General features: G+C 33.5%; 1 long non-coding RNA gene across 1 annotated transcript; it reads left to right on the top strand.

The window, feature by feature from the left end:
• The first annotated feature begins 6,111 nt into the window (after positions 1-6,111).
• LOC124844836 (uncharacterized) lies at positions 6,112-7,074 on the top strand. Its single transcript, XR_007029399.2, has 3 exons — positions 6,112-6,441; positions 6,534-6,623; positions 6,766-7,074. It is a non-coding gene; the product is annotated as an uncharacterized LOC124844836 (long non-coding RNA).
• The last annotated feature ends 6,159 nt before the right edge of the window (positions 7,075-13,233 follow it).

Genomic DNA, 13,233 nt, shown 5'->3' with positions numbered 1-13,233 from the left:
GGGTTCTGGATCACTATCATTTTATTCGCACAACGAGTTGGGTTGTTGGGCGAGTGGGTTGAGGGTCTAGATCACTGTTTCTGGTCTCGCCTAGCGAGTGGAGTCGCTGAGCGATAGAGTTGGGGTTCTGGATCACTATCATTTTATTCGCACAGCGAGTTGGGTCGTTGAGCGATAGGTTGGGGTTTGAGACTAATGTTAGTTTATTCGCACAACGAGTTGTGTCGCTGAGCGAGAGATTGAGAGGTCTGATCTAATGTCTATGTATTCGCACAACGAGTTGGGTCGCTGAGCGAGGGGACTCTATGGTCGCCCAACGAGCTTGGTCATTGAGCGACTAGTCCAAGACTTTGCTTGTTCTATTCATTCTTATTTCTGGTTGGCTTAGAGTGTTGTTTAATTCATAATTGAACGATGTATGAGAATTTATGAGGTGACATGATTATCAAAATATGTAGTTCCAAGAAATGGTTTCAAAGTTATGTAAGTAAGTTCCAAAGTGGAATCTCTTGGTGAGGTTCAAGTGATGTTTAGAATGAATGCAGGGAATTTAGTCTTGGGGGTTATCCTGAACTCTAATGGTCTTTTATTCTCAAGTAGAGAGGATTGACACATGTGGTGAATAGTAGTAGGAGGTCTTAGTCTTGTGTGCTTCTAGTATGATCTAAGACGTGGAAGAGACTAACCTTGTGAGTGTAGTAGGGTGAAACCCGTTAGCAATGACTTTGCAATGCAGTAGAGATCACCACAAGTGCACAATCCACCATAGCTCAATAATCATTGGAGTAGGCTATGGATGGAGGAGATGCTGTGGTTTAGTCTTATTTTATATATTAGATTTGTAAATAGTTTTTTTTATATCATCTATATATAAAGTTTAAAATTTATAGTTTTTTTTAGATAATTATAAGTTTTTACTTTATATTTTTAGTATACAAGTGTTCTATCTCATGATGACTATTATATAGTTAAGTGCTTTATTCTAGGACGTTAGATGATTAAATTTCAAAATTTAATAAACCAACAAAATTTACGCTTTCAAGATAAAAAAAAAATTAACATTCGAAATTTGGTAAACAAAAAGTTATCAAGACTATTCTACCTGGCCACTTTAATGCTTACTGCCCTTACATTTCTTTTTAAATAGAGAAAAACGCATAGGAAAGTTAATCAGGTAGAAAAATTTATTTTTTTATTCAATGCTCAAATGCGTTTTTATTCCTCTAAATTTGGGATGACAGATTTCAATCCCATATTTTAAAAGGTTTATAGCTTTTCATATTTGAAATAAAATAAATATATTATATTAGTTTGTAAATATTAAATTTGAAAATATAATTTTCTAAAATAATTTTAGTCTCTTAAATTTATTATTTTTCGTTTTAAATCATCAAAATTTTCTTAATTTAGAAGGCTAAAAATAATCAATTTTTAATTGGTGGGAGTAAAAATTATTTTCAAAATTTAGTAATTAAAAACATAATTAAACATATCTTTTATAGTAAAAACAAATTCAGACAAACTTCTTCATACAAATTTCTAAGAAATAAAACTTACAAAATAAATTTAACTTACACACGAATTGAAAAAAAAAACCTTAGAAATTGTAAGGGCATGTAAAAATATAAAGAGGTCATTGGGCCTTATGTGAGGTAATCATACCCATCAGACCAAGGCCAACTTAACCTTAGGAAAGACTTCTCAGAAGTTTGATTCATTTGCTAGAACTCTTTCTCTCTCTCTTTAAAACACTTTTGCCCTAAATTCTCTCTGTCTTCTCTCTAAAAATTTCCATTCATTGAACCCTTCAATCTTGGATTTGAAGGTGCTCATGCGTTCACCACACCGAAGGCTTCCTTTTGACCCGATCATATTTTTGTTTGGACTTGGTCAGGTTGAGTTCTCGCGGTGTGAAGGGCACTGTTAGAGTAGTTTCAATTAGTTGTGCTTGGAGAAACCCAGGTAAGGGGAGCAAACCAAGAACCTTTCATTTTAGTTGGTTGAGTATTATTTTATGAAATATTCACTGTTTGTTCTGTTTATCAATCACTGTGTTTCTTGGCTTCTGTATATGGTGTAGCGTTTCGTTTTAGTGAGAAGCGGGTTCTCGGTTGGTTACTCCTTTTATGATCTTTGGTGTCTAGGGTTTCTCTTAGTTTATTTTCTGCAACCCTGAGATAGAACTAGGGGGTTGGATGAGGTTCGTGGATGTTGTGTAGGGTGACGAAGGTAGGTAAGTGAAGAAAGGTTGGTAGGAAGGGAATGACTTCTGTGTGGAAGAAAGAAAATAGGAGTGAAAGGAAGATTTAAAGATGTTAACTGAAACAGAAAGGGGTTGTTGTAATATTGTGGGGTTGTTCTATCAAGGGTGAAGGAGAGAAAGTTTAAGGGAGGAGAAGAAGAAAGTGGGATGCGTGAGAGTATGAGTGGAGAGGGAAGACTGGTAGCTTCTTTGGGTGCGGTTTGTAATAATCCGTGAAAATCTTTTGGCGCATGGGTAGGTGTATTATGTGAGAAAATGGAAATAGAGTTTTACTGTGATGGAAAGGAAGTGGAACGAATAAGAAAAGGGTTTAACTATTGGGAAAGTTAGTAAACGTAAGAAAAGCAAAGAGTGTTGGGGATGGCATAGGGTCTTAAAATATTAGTATGGGAAGAGGATTTCGGAGAAAGGCAAACAGATTTTTAGTGTTAATGGAGGGTGGAAAGAAGTGAAGTTTTAGAAAAAGAAGAATAATAGATGGGTTGTTTAAAATGGCTTTATGGGGTTTAACTCTTTGGAATGGTGGACGTGATTTATGAACAAAAGAGAGAATATATGGTAGAGTTTAAAGTGAGGGTTACATTATTAGATGAGTATGTAGAGTAAATAAGTAGTTGAAGAGCATTACTAGTTCTCGTGAACAATAAAATGAAAAATATTAGTGTGTGAGAGGAAGAAGGAGGTATACAGGGTTGCTGTTTAGGTTTCGTTTTGTTAGTAAAATAAGTGAGCTTTTATTTGTTTAAACATGAAGGGCGTTGTTATGTTGGGTACGTTGTTTTGAAAGACTTGCATGTAGAGGAAAAATAGGATGATGGGTTGTTTGGGTTTTGTGGGAGTAGCTTCTAGGAATCGGAAAGAAGAGAAAAAAAATAAAGAAAGTGGAAAGATATTATAAAAGGAAGAAAGTGGTGAAAGAAGTGGAGGGGAAATACTAAGGAGACCAAGTGTGAGTGTTTAAATAAAGAAAATGAAAGTCTTACAGTGCATGGGTTCTCTATTTATGGTTAATGTTACGTGAAGAAGAAAAGTATTATGGAGTTTGGAAAGAAAGAAAGTGGGAAGGTTGGGGTATGTTAGGTTAATACTGGGAGTAGTGTTGGAGATAGCAAAGTATGATATATATATATATATATTATTAAATAATATGTATATATAAGTTAGGAAAGTATGATATATATTATATTAATGTAACATAATTATATATATAAAATTAGTAGGAGAGATGTATAAAAGAAAATGATGATAGTTGGAGATGTTCATAATAATTTATAATATTATAATATTATAATATGAATGAATGTTGTTAAGTTCATTTAATATAAATATTAGGAATGTTTGTTAAGCTTAATTGTGTCTAATATAAATATTATAATAGAATTAGGTTTCATATTTTTGAATCTAGAGGAGTTTATGCATTGGAAAGAAATTATAAAAAAAAATTAATGTGCAGATTCTGTATTGATTTGGTTAAATATATGTGTTGGTGAGTTTCGTTGATGGCATGGTAATTTAGTTGAAAAGTTTTTAGAAAAGTATGGTTCATGGACGTAATTCCATGATCCTCAAGGAGAGGATACATGGTGGTGCCCTAGTAATGTGTAGAATGATTGCATGGTAGCTCAGTCTTGGGAGTTTTCCTGACGCTCCAATGGTCTTTCATTCTTAAGTAGAGAGGATTGATCCAGGTGTTGAGGAGTAGCAGGAGGTCCTATTCTTGGAGGCTTCCAGTATGCTCCAGGGCACGGAACGGACTAACCTCGTGAGTGTGGTAGGGTGGAACTCATTGGCAATGACTTTGCAAAGTAGTAGAGGCCACCACGAGTGCATAACCTGCCATAGCTCGGCAATCATTCTAGTTCGGACGAGTCGGTTTATAATGCAACAAGTCTTGTAATGTCATTTACCATGTTTTGAGTGAACTATGCATGCTGTGTGTGACTGTATAACATGCTTTTTATACCTAGCTCGCCCTTGCTTGTTTGTGTGTTGTTTGTGTATGATTCCTTTTGCGATGGTCATCCACTTGGATGGAAGCAGATGGCGAGGAGGTTCCCTTGGAGACAACTTTGGAAGAAGACGACAATGCTGCAGTTTAGGCTTTCTTGGGGTTTTCTTAGTCATTTGATGATATTTTGAAATACTTTTCCTCTTTAAGTTTACCATTTAGACCTCTTTTGTTAAAGTTTAAATTCTGAAATTATTTTGAGGATGACTGTAATCCTAATTATTCTTGACTGTTTTCCCATATTATGCATGATGATGTCTTTATTATATATGTTTTTCTGTATAATCGGGATGCACTAGTACAATAAAGGGAAACGACAGCGGTTATTTTCGTCTATATGCACCGGTTCTACAACCGAGGTATATACAGGCGAGGCAAAAAGTCTTCCACTTTTTGCCTCGGTTCAGAACGGAGGTAAAAATGTTTTTTTTTTTGCCTCGGTTCAAATGCAACCGAGACAGTAAAGACGTGTTCCTTTTTTTACTATTTTTTTCGCCAAACGTTTGGCCTCGGTTATTGGTGAACCGAGACAATAGAGGGGGATTATGCCTCGGTTTGAAGTTGAACCGAGGCAGTAGAAGAGGGTTTTTTCTTTTTCCAGTAAAGAGGGATATGTCACAGAAATTATATAAAAAAAATCTACAAATCAATTTATGTATAAACTAGTTTAATGTTTATTTTAGTTTAAAAATCCTTTGAAAACAATTTGGCCCAATCAAGTACACACTCCCATAAGATTTAAATCAATATCGAATATCACAACCCAGTGAGTACCTAAACATTCTAAAAGCATCGGATTTTAAAATCTGGTTTACAAGTTTTACAACATTTCAGAATTTGATCAATGAATTAAACCACTCACCGGATTCAGCATATGGCGTACATCTTTTTATATATATATATATATATATATATATATATATATATATATATATATATATATATATATTTATGTAAATTGGATTTCAAAATCTGATAAATAAGAAAATGCATTGAATAGAAGGTAAAATGTATGAAGGGGAAGGAAGGAGGTAGTTATGAAGGAGGTGGAAGGAATGGGGGTAATGAGTGTGAAAGAGGATTTTAAACCCTGGTCAAAATCAAAAGATAGATAATAACATTTAGTAAAATTTGGATTACAGGAAAAAGCCCCTGGGGTTTTCCTGAATATGTTGATGGTCTAATCTAGTGTTAATTTATGTAATGGAATTTCTTTCTACACCCCTTAAATTGCTTCCTACACCCCGTTATTGATGTCAAATTCTCAAAGTGACCTTTTTTTTTTATTTAATTTAATTCTAACTTTTTCACCCACCTTCCTCACTCTGCTGCTGCTGTGCTTCTTCGTGGGTGGTGTGCATGGTACTTGTAGTTTCAACCAGCGTGTTCTTCAACTTTAACCCTAAGATCTTGGGCAAGCATTTGGAACATTGCATTGAAACTGCATTGCAAATAAGGATTTCTGTTGTGTTTTTGAAAAATGATTTATCTAGAAAGTCATCCGACAGCAAAATTCAGAATAGACAGAATTACATATTTTATCAAATGTCTTATTATTTATTATAATTATTCATGAGCATTTATTTAAAAAAGTATTTGTTTATATTATCATAATTATAAGATATCGATTATATATTACTACTTATATTTAAATAATACATTATCATGCAAATTTTCATATCCAATTCTATTTTCTATCTAACTATAAAAGTTATATATTTTAGGAAAGTTATTTTTCGATAATTATAAAATTTTCCGACCGTATACCACCAAAATCACTCTTAAGATTTAATTTTCTTTTTTATATTTATAATAATTTTCCGGCCGCTATTTAGTGAAACTCCGAGCCTTCATTTCTCATGCTTCTCATTTTCTCTGCATCCCTAGTGAACCCTAGCTGTTTCCTCCCTGCGCTTCATCTCTTTTCTCTGCATCTAATGTGATCTTTCCCGCACCACATTCTTCACACAAGGCCTCTTATTGTTCGTGAAGCTATTCAGTTTGGGTTCGTCTTGGTCTTCCGTTGCTTAGGAACGAAAATCTGGTGCATTTGTGGGCTGAGCGAGGCTGACCGTCAAGATATTGTTCGTCGAACGTCCTGGTGCCTCCAATGGAGGGGCTCTGGCGTGTGTTCGCTCCCGCACCGACTAAGCCGACCTTTAATTACTGTGTTCGAGCTTCGCTTTCTCTGCTTTTGCATATTTTTGTTTTTATGTTTTTGTTATGTCCAATAATGTGTTTGTTTTATGATTTACGATTCAGTGTCTTGGACTATGCTGGCCTGGAAGCTGAAGCCTCTTACGGTTCTATCCTCCATAGAACTGCTTTTATGACAGCAAATGTGTTGGCAAGGTCTAACTTTGCACTCTTCTTTGATACATCTAATTTGCTGTACAAAGTTTTTGGAATAAAAGTTATCGTTAGTTGAATTACTTTATACATTACGACAGTGAGATATTGCAAGATTTTGATGTTTTTCAATAATCTATTGCAGTCCCCAGTCAAAGATGAAACGTAGCAATACGAGTAAATTTTCATGAAACGCTGCACCAGATGCAAGTCATGGTTCTCTGTGTGTATTTGTAGACTTAATTGTAGTTTTAATTATAGAGGATAAGCATAAATGTTTTTGTAGACTTACTTGTACAATAAATGTTTTTGTAATGTTTTTGGCATTCTATAGAAGCAATGTAGCACATTAGTCTAATAGTTAGGTGAAGGAGGGATATGAAAGTATGGAGTGTTTGTAAATGTTTATATGCATTTGGCAGAGTGAATGACAATTGACTGAGATTGTTCTCAAGGAATTGTTTGATATTTAAAAGATTTTATCCTAAAAATAAGAGTATTAAATCTGGCTAAAATCTGTTCCAGATTTGGAAATAAACAGCCAACCTCAATTTCACTGTTAGACTTGCTACTAGTAAGAGATGTTTTATGCTGTGATGTGGTGTATTTGTATAACAATAGACCTAGAAATAATATAATAATTACAATGAAGTGCAGTAGGTGGACAATTTGTAACTTTGACTTGTTATAGTGAGATTGCTGAGCAAATGAGAGATTGCTGATTTGGGATTCCTGGTTTTCTCATGGAGAAACATGTTTTATAATCCTAATCCGATATTAGGCAATAAACTAATCTTTGACACAAAAAGCCTTGTAAGCTTATGTACTAAGTTTCCTTACATTCTTCTACCTATGAGATTCTTGGCCTTTCTTAAAGAAGGTCAGAGATATATTTTTTATTTTTTATTTTGTCCTTTTAGTCTTTTTAGTCTGGTTGCTTATTAGAATCACTCAGACAGTTGTTTTGAAAAACTTTAAGCCCCACATCCTTCATTGTTGTACCATCAGGAATCTTCAGTGTTGCGAATCAAGTTTTTTTTTTATAAGTTTTATTTAGATCGTCATTAGTTCATGGATAGGCACCATTAGGAACGCCAATTTGTGATTATCATCACTCCTAAAATCTTGCAGAGGTTGTTGTTGGCAAATGTAGGAAAAATGGTGATGACGGCTCTCAAGTGCATCTTCATGGGAGTAAGTAGCAAAAGTACTATCCAAGAACCTGCGCTCAATTAAAATATTTTTCATTCCTCGAGTCTTTTTCATTTCACTCTCCTTTTGTGTCCCTCTCAGGATTTCCTGTCAGTATATCCTGCTGTTGAAACTGAAAGTGGAAGGCTTGTCACATCGTAAAATTAACGAGTGTTAAGCTTCTAGAACTTTAATAATTAATGACCTAAGTATAGATATAATCAATGCATAAGGAAAATAGTTACTTTACTGAAATCAAAGCTTGTTGTGGGTCAATCCTTTTTGGGTTGGACTGTTGTAGTTTTGTTTAGCTCAACCCAGCTCATGTCATCACAGGCAACAGGCTGAAAAATTTTCTTTTTTAAGTTTTGTGACATTACTAATTTGAATCTTTTTCTCCCATCAACTTCCATTCATTTTATAAGGTGGTGCTATTTTTTTTATATAAATTACAGATAAAAGGAATTAAAGTAGTTGTTTATATAATAAAGTAGTTCGCCTTGGAGTAACGTCTTATTTTTATCTATAAACCTTTATTACATGCATTATTAGGATTTGTATAGGTATGTGAAAGTGGGAATATTCCCATCCCATACAGTTAGATGACATTAACAGAATACAAGAGTGGTTCGTGGGAAGTAACTTTGGTTTAGAAGATAATTATAAGATATTGGCATGTTTGACTAAACTAATAAATACATTTAAAAGGAAAATAATAAGAATAAAGATAAAATCATTTTAACATTGCATCTTCTTTAACCTCAATTTCATACTGCAATTGGGTGTTAATTGGTCTAAAGGATCTTCATAATCTAAGAGTTCAGATTTGAACTACTTACTAGTTAAACTTAACTAGTAAACGCAATGGTCAAAACTGAGTTTATGAAGTAACTTTTTCAGAAATTTCAAGTTCTCGCTTCATTCTTTTCTATTTCTATGTTTGATTCTGATTTTTTATTCAATTAACTGTTCTCTTTCTATTCTCCTATTACGTTAATGATTCCAAACTTCCAAACCAAATCAAATTTCAGAATTTACGTATTATATACCAGTTTTTAATTTTAAATTATCAAATATAGATTTGTAAAGCTAATTATCATTTTTATGCTCTCATTAACTCATTCTCATGAAACTTATTGTTCAATGCAGCTTAGATCCTCTCGACACAGAGATAGTGTTGGACGGAGAACAGGCACAAATTGACAATATCGTAAAGAAACACGGATAGGTTCTAGGTGCATACCACATTCGTTTAATTATTAATAAGTTAAGATTACAGAAGGATTAGATTGTTCATTAAATTGATTAGATTATATTAGATGCTAAATAGAATAGATTATTCATTAAAGAATCATTATATTTGATAACGTGTATATATGATTCACCCCTGCATTAGTTGGAGGTTTCACTTATTTCACTCTATTTGCTAAGGAAAAGTTATAAGCACATCGTCATATCCTAACAAATAGTGTCATAGTTGACCCATTTCTTCGGTAAATATTTTCACTTGATCAATTCTATTAATTAGTCTTTTATTAGAAAGTAGCTATGTATAATTTAGACTCTTTGTGTAGGGAATAATTTAGAGACATTATACGAAGACAAATGAGAAATCGGAGTCGACAATCATCTTTGATAGACAAGAGAGTTCATAAAGAATCTGCAAGTTTGGTTTTCACATCGTGTACATATATTTATACCATTGAACATTGGTTTCATTCTATGTTATAATTGATAATTGACATGGACATGTTATTTTTTTCCTTTTAGACAAGGAATGAGTCAACTAGCCTCCACTCAACTGATTTGAAATTCTTAGCCATGGGTCCGATTGATATTGCCAACGATATAATGTCTATAATGTTAATGGATTCAAGTTTAGGATCTTGAAGCGTGACTTATGGCTTAAAACACAAAATAGTGGAGTGTTTGGTCCATTTGGGACAAAGAGTTATGCAAGTAGTAGTGATAATCAAATTCAATTTGGAGGTGTGCCTTATTATGGTCAATTAGTGGACATAATTGAAATAAATTACCATGGTCGTTTCTCGGTTGTCTTATTTAAATGTATGTGGGCTAATACAACTAGCATGAGGTTGTTTAACCCTTGGCAAGTGTAATCGAATCATATCAAGTAATAAAATTGGTAAGACCAATTATCGTTCTCCCAAAGGACTCATGATCTAGACAATTATGTGATTTGTTGATTATCTAAGACTTGTGACCAAACTCTTGTAGGTTTAAATGCAAAATACTTAAAAATAAATATGAATGCATGTATTGATCAATGGGCAAGAAGAAACAAAACACATGGTTTGAAATATATGAATGATTATGTTCTTGGGATTTATCAATTTCATCCTATCCATTCTCATGTATTCAAGAATTCATCTTTTTTCATTAATGTTAATGTCACTTTCTAAATTACCTTAAACCCGATGTCTCGGCAAAGAAAGTCTAATCATAATCACTAGTTTACAATGTCTTGTCTCCCTAGCAATTACTCATGCATTATAAAGCACAGAAGCTTAAAGGCAACCAACCATCATATTCTTATGTCTAGGTTTATACTACTATTGGGAGAGATTCCCCAAATCTAGACTTCCTCGTATGTGTCCATATCGACAAAATCAATAATCATGACATTGAATGAGTTAAACAATGCATGCTTAGAGCAAAGAGGAAAACCCTTAAAATTAATGAAAGAAAACATATATCTTAAAGATCTTAAAGGAGTTTCAAAGGATTACATTGATTCCTCAACAACAATAAAGGTTTAGTTCACCATATTCATGGTGAAACTAGATGAAATACAATGAAAGAGTGAAAGATAAAACCCTAGAAAGGTGAGAAAGGAGCTGTAGCATCCAAAATCCTCCTCCAAGAGGTGAAAGAGTGTGTTTCTGCTTCGTTCCAACCAAAGATACTAACTCTAGGAAGTCTAAAACCTTATATAAACTTCTAAATATTATAGAAAATTAAGCCCAAGCCCATAAGAATGCCAGTCAGCGGTAAAGACCGCTCAACGGTAAGTGCGTAACTTCTATTCTGCCCCTCAGTTGCAGTTTTGCCCCTCAGCGGTGTCTGCGGGTCTTCAAAGTGTCGCTCAACGGTAAATGGCGCTGAGCGGTACTTGCGGCTTCTTCCTTTTATGCACTTTTTTTTCCTTTTCTAAATCCAACTCCTAGCTCCTTCACTTCTTTCACTCAATTCATCTTAAAACCTACAAAAACAAAGAAATCACGCATAAAACCTGTCCAACTCTCTTATTTCCAAAACTTCAACAAAAACTTGATTCTAAGCTAGTTTCCAAGTCATAAGGTTGTCTTTAAGGTCAAATTTAAGTATAAAAATAACAGTTTTTCAACTGTTATCAGGGGTCATATAGTTAATCATCCACTAGCATCTCAAAGTGCAGGTCCTCAAGTCCAATCCTCTTTATCTATTTGTCTCTCAAAGAAGTAATCCACCAGCACCTCAAAGTGTAGCTCCTCAAGTCCAATCCTCTCCCCCTTTATCTGTCCCTCAATGAAGTAAGTTCCTTGTTTTGAATGTCTAATACTTGTTTTATTCATGTTGTTATCATTTTTTGACATTCATTTATTTGTAGGAACATACAAACTAAAGCTACCTTCAACAAGCCAAAGCCCATGTGCTCTTGCACTTATTCAGTCCCCAAATGCATTTGTTTTTCAGTCAGCATGCACTCATGCACCTATTCAGTCCCTAAATGGATTTTTTTTTTCAATCAGCAGTTCAAGTTGATTCCTTTGGTCAACCACACATGAATGAGCTTCAATCTCTAAGTTTTTTTTTTCATTTTCAAATTGGTGTCAAAGCAGATTCGTCGTGTTTTGGATACCATTTGGAGGCTTGAATAGTGTTTGACAACCTTCCTTGTACAGTGAAATGTTTATATACGTGAATTACATAATCAACCTTTAGTGACTACAATAAGAGTTATCTAAGGAAACTAGCAACAATGGGAGCAACAAAGCGCACCACCTACAAGAAAACCATGTCGTAAATTAAGCAAAATACTATATGCAATCACTAAAAACGAGTTAGAAATGAACAAGGATCAAGAGGAAGAATTATTGTACTAGTAAACAATCAATGCAAAAATTGTATTATAACTCCAACAAACAGGCAATACTTCTACTTGAAGCCATTGAACTGCATTGGAAAATAAAACACAACCATACATAATTAGAGAGAGATAACACTTTCTAAGGATGTTTCCATACATGTAACCAAAAAATTTACTAGAATTTTTTTTTGCACCTTGTCATATGGGTAGTAATGCCAACAAAAGGAAGAAAGGTTCTTTACAATGAATATTTCTGAGAAATTTTACCTTGGCCAATTTTTTTAATAGATTTATAATCAACATTGTACTTATTTTAGTTAGTCAACCTCTTTAGGAATCCAAAATAATGTTCAAAAATTTCAATTAAGCAAACAACCTAAGCTAGATATAATTCAACAGTTCATTAAGGCAAGGGTGTAATCATAGTCATGGTTCTTAGAAATTTCAATACCTAAATCGCTTTCCACACACAGCAATAAAAAAATGAAATATATTCAGCTAGTAGAAAAGTGTTCTTATGCATGTGCTTATAAAAAATGCACATTTGGAGCCTCCTAGATCTTAACTAGTATATTTGCATGTCTATCACCACCAAAATTTTGTAACATGCTTTCATACTCTACATAATTGCATGCATAAATACAATTTATGACATAAAAAACACAGGGGAGAGATTAATTCAGTCTCAATAAATTACTTTTGTAAATCATTTTGTTAACAAAAGACAAGTTGTATCGGCTGTTAGTGAAATAATATTGATAATTAACTACTTCCATCTGCAGTCAGAAAAGTAGTCCTGTAAATCTTTATAAAAGACGTTTTTTAGCAGTCTGAAAAGTCTAATAGATACAGGTTCCCATAGTCTAAACTTATCCTGTCATCTTTCTTGTATACACTTTTTGCTAATGCACACACATATACATATATGCATATTCCTGCTGATTGAAATCACCCACTCAAGCATCTTCAACAACTATAAATCTGTAAGTCTTTTATTTAAAGCCTACAGATGAGGCAATATTATGAAAAATAAGAAAATTCATTGCATTTGTGTCTTATCTTCAATTGTTCAGTCCTACATTACAAGAAAAAATTAAAACAATATCCAAATTATTGAATAATTTCTTGGGGAGTATTGCTAGAAACTTCAAGGCATTCCCTATTTGTTATTCTACTTGGAAGAAGATTCCTAAAGCGTACAAAGAAGACATAATTCAAAATACCATTCAAGTAAGTAATGTAAATTTAGAATACCAGTACAAAGAAGACATTCACAATTGATTTATGGGGTAATTGTTGTTATTTTTGATTAAAAATTGTTTTGAAGACAAA

This window comes from Vigna umbellata, chromosome 1 (assembly GCF_029865625.1).
Source record: "Vigna umbellata cultivar VRB3 chromosome 1, Vumbellata_1.0, whole genome shotgun sequence".
Classification (NCBI taxonomy): domain Eukaryota; kingdom Viridiplantae; phylum Streptophyta; class Magnoliopsida; order Fabales; family Fabaceae; genus Vigna; species Vigna umbellata.
This window is presented reverse-complemented; position numbering and strand designations above follow the sequence as displayed.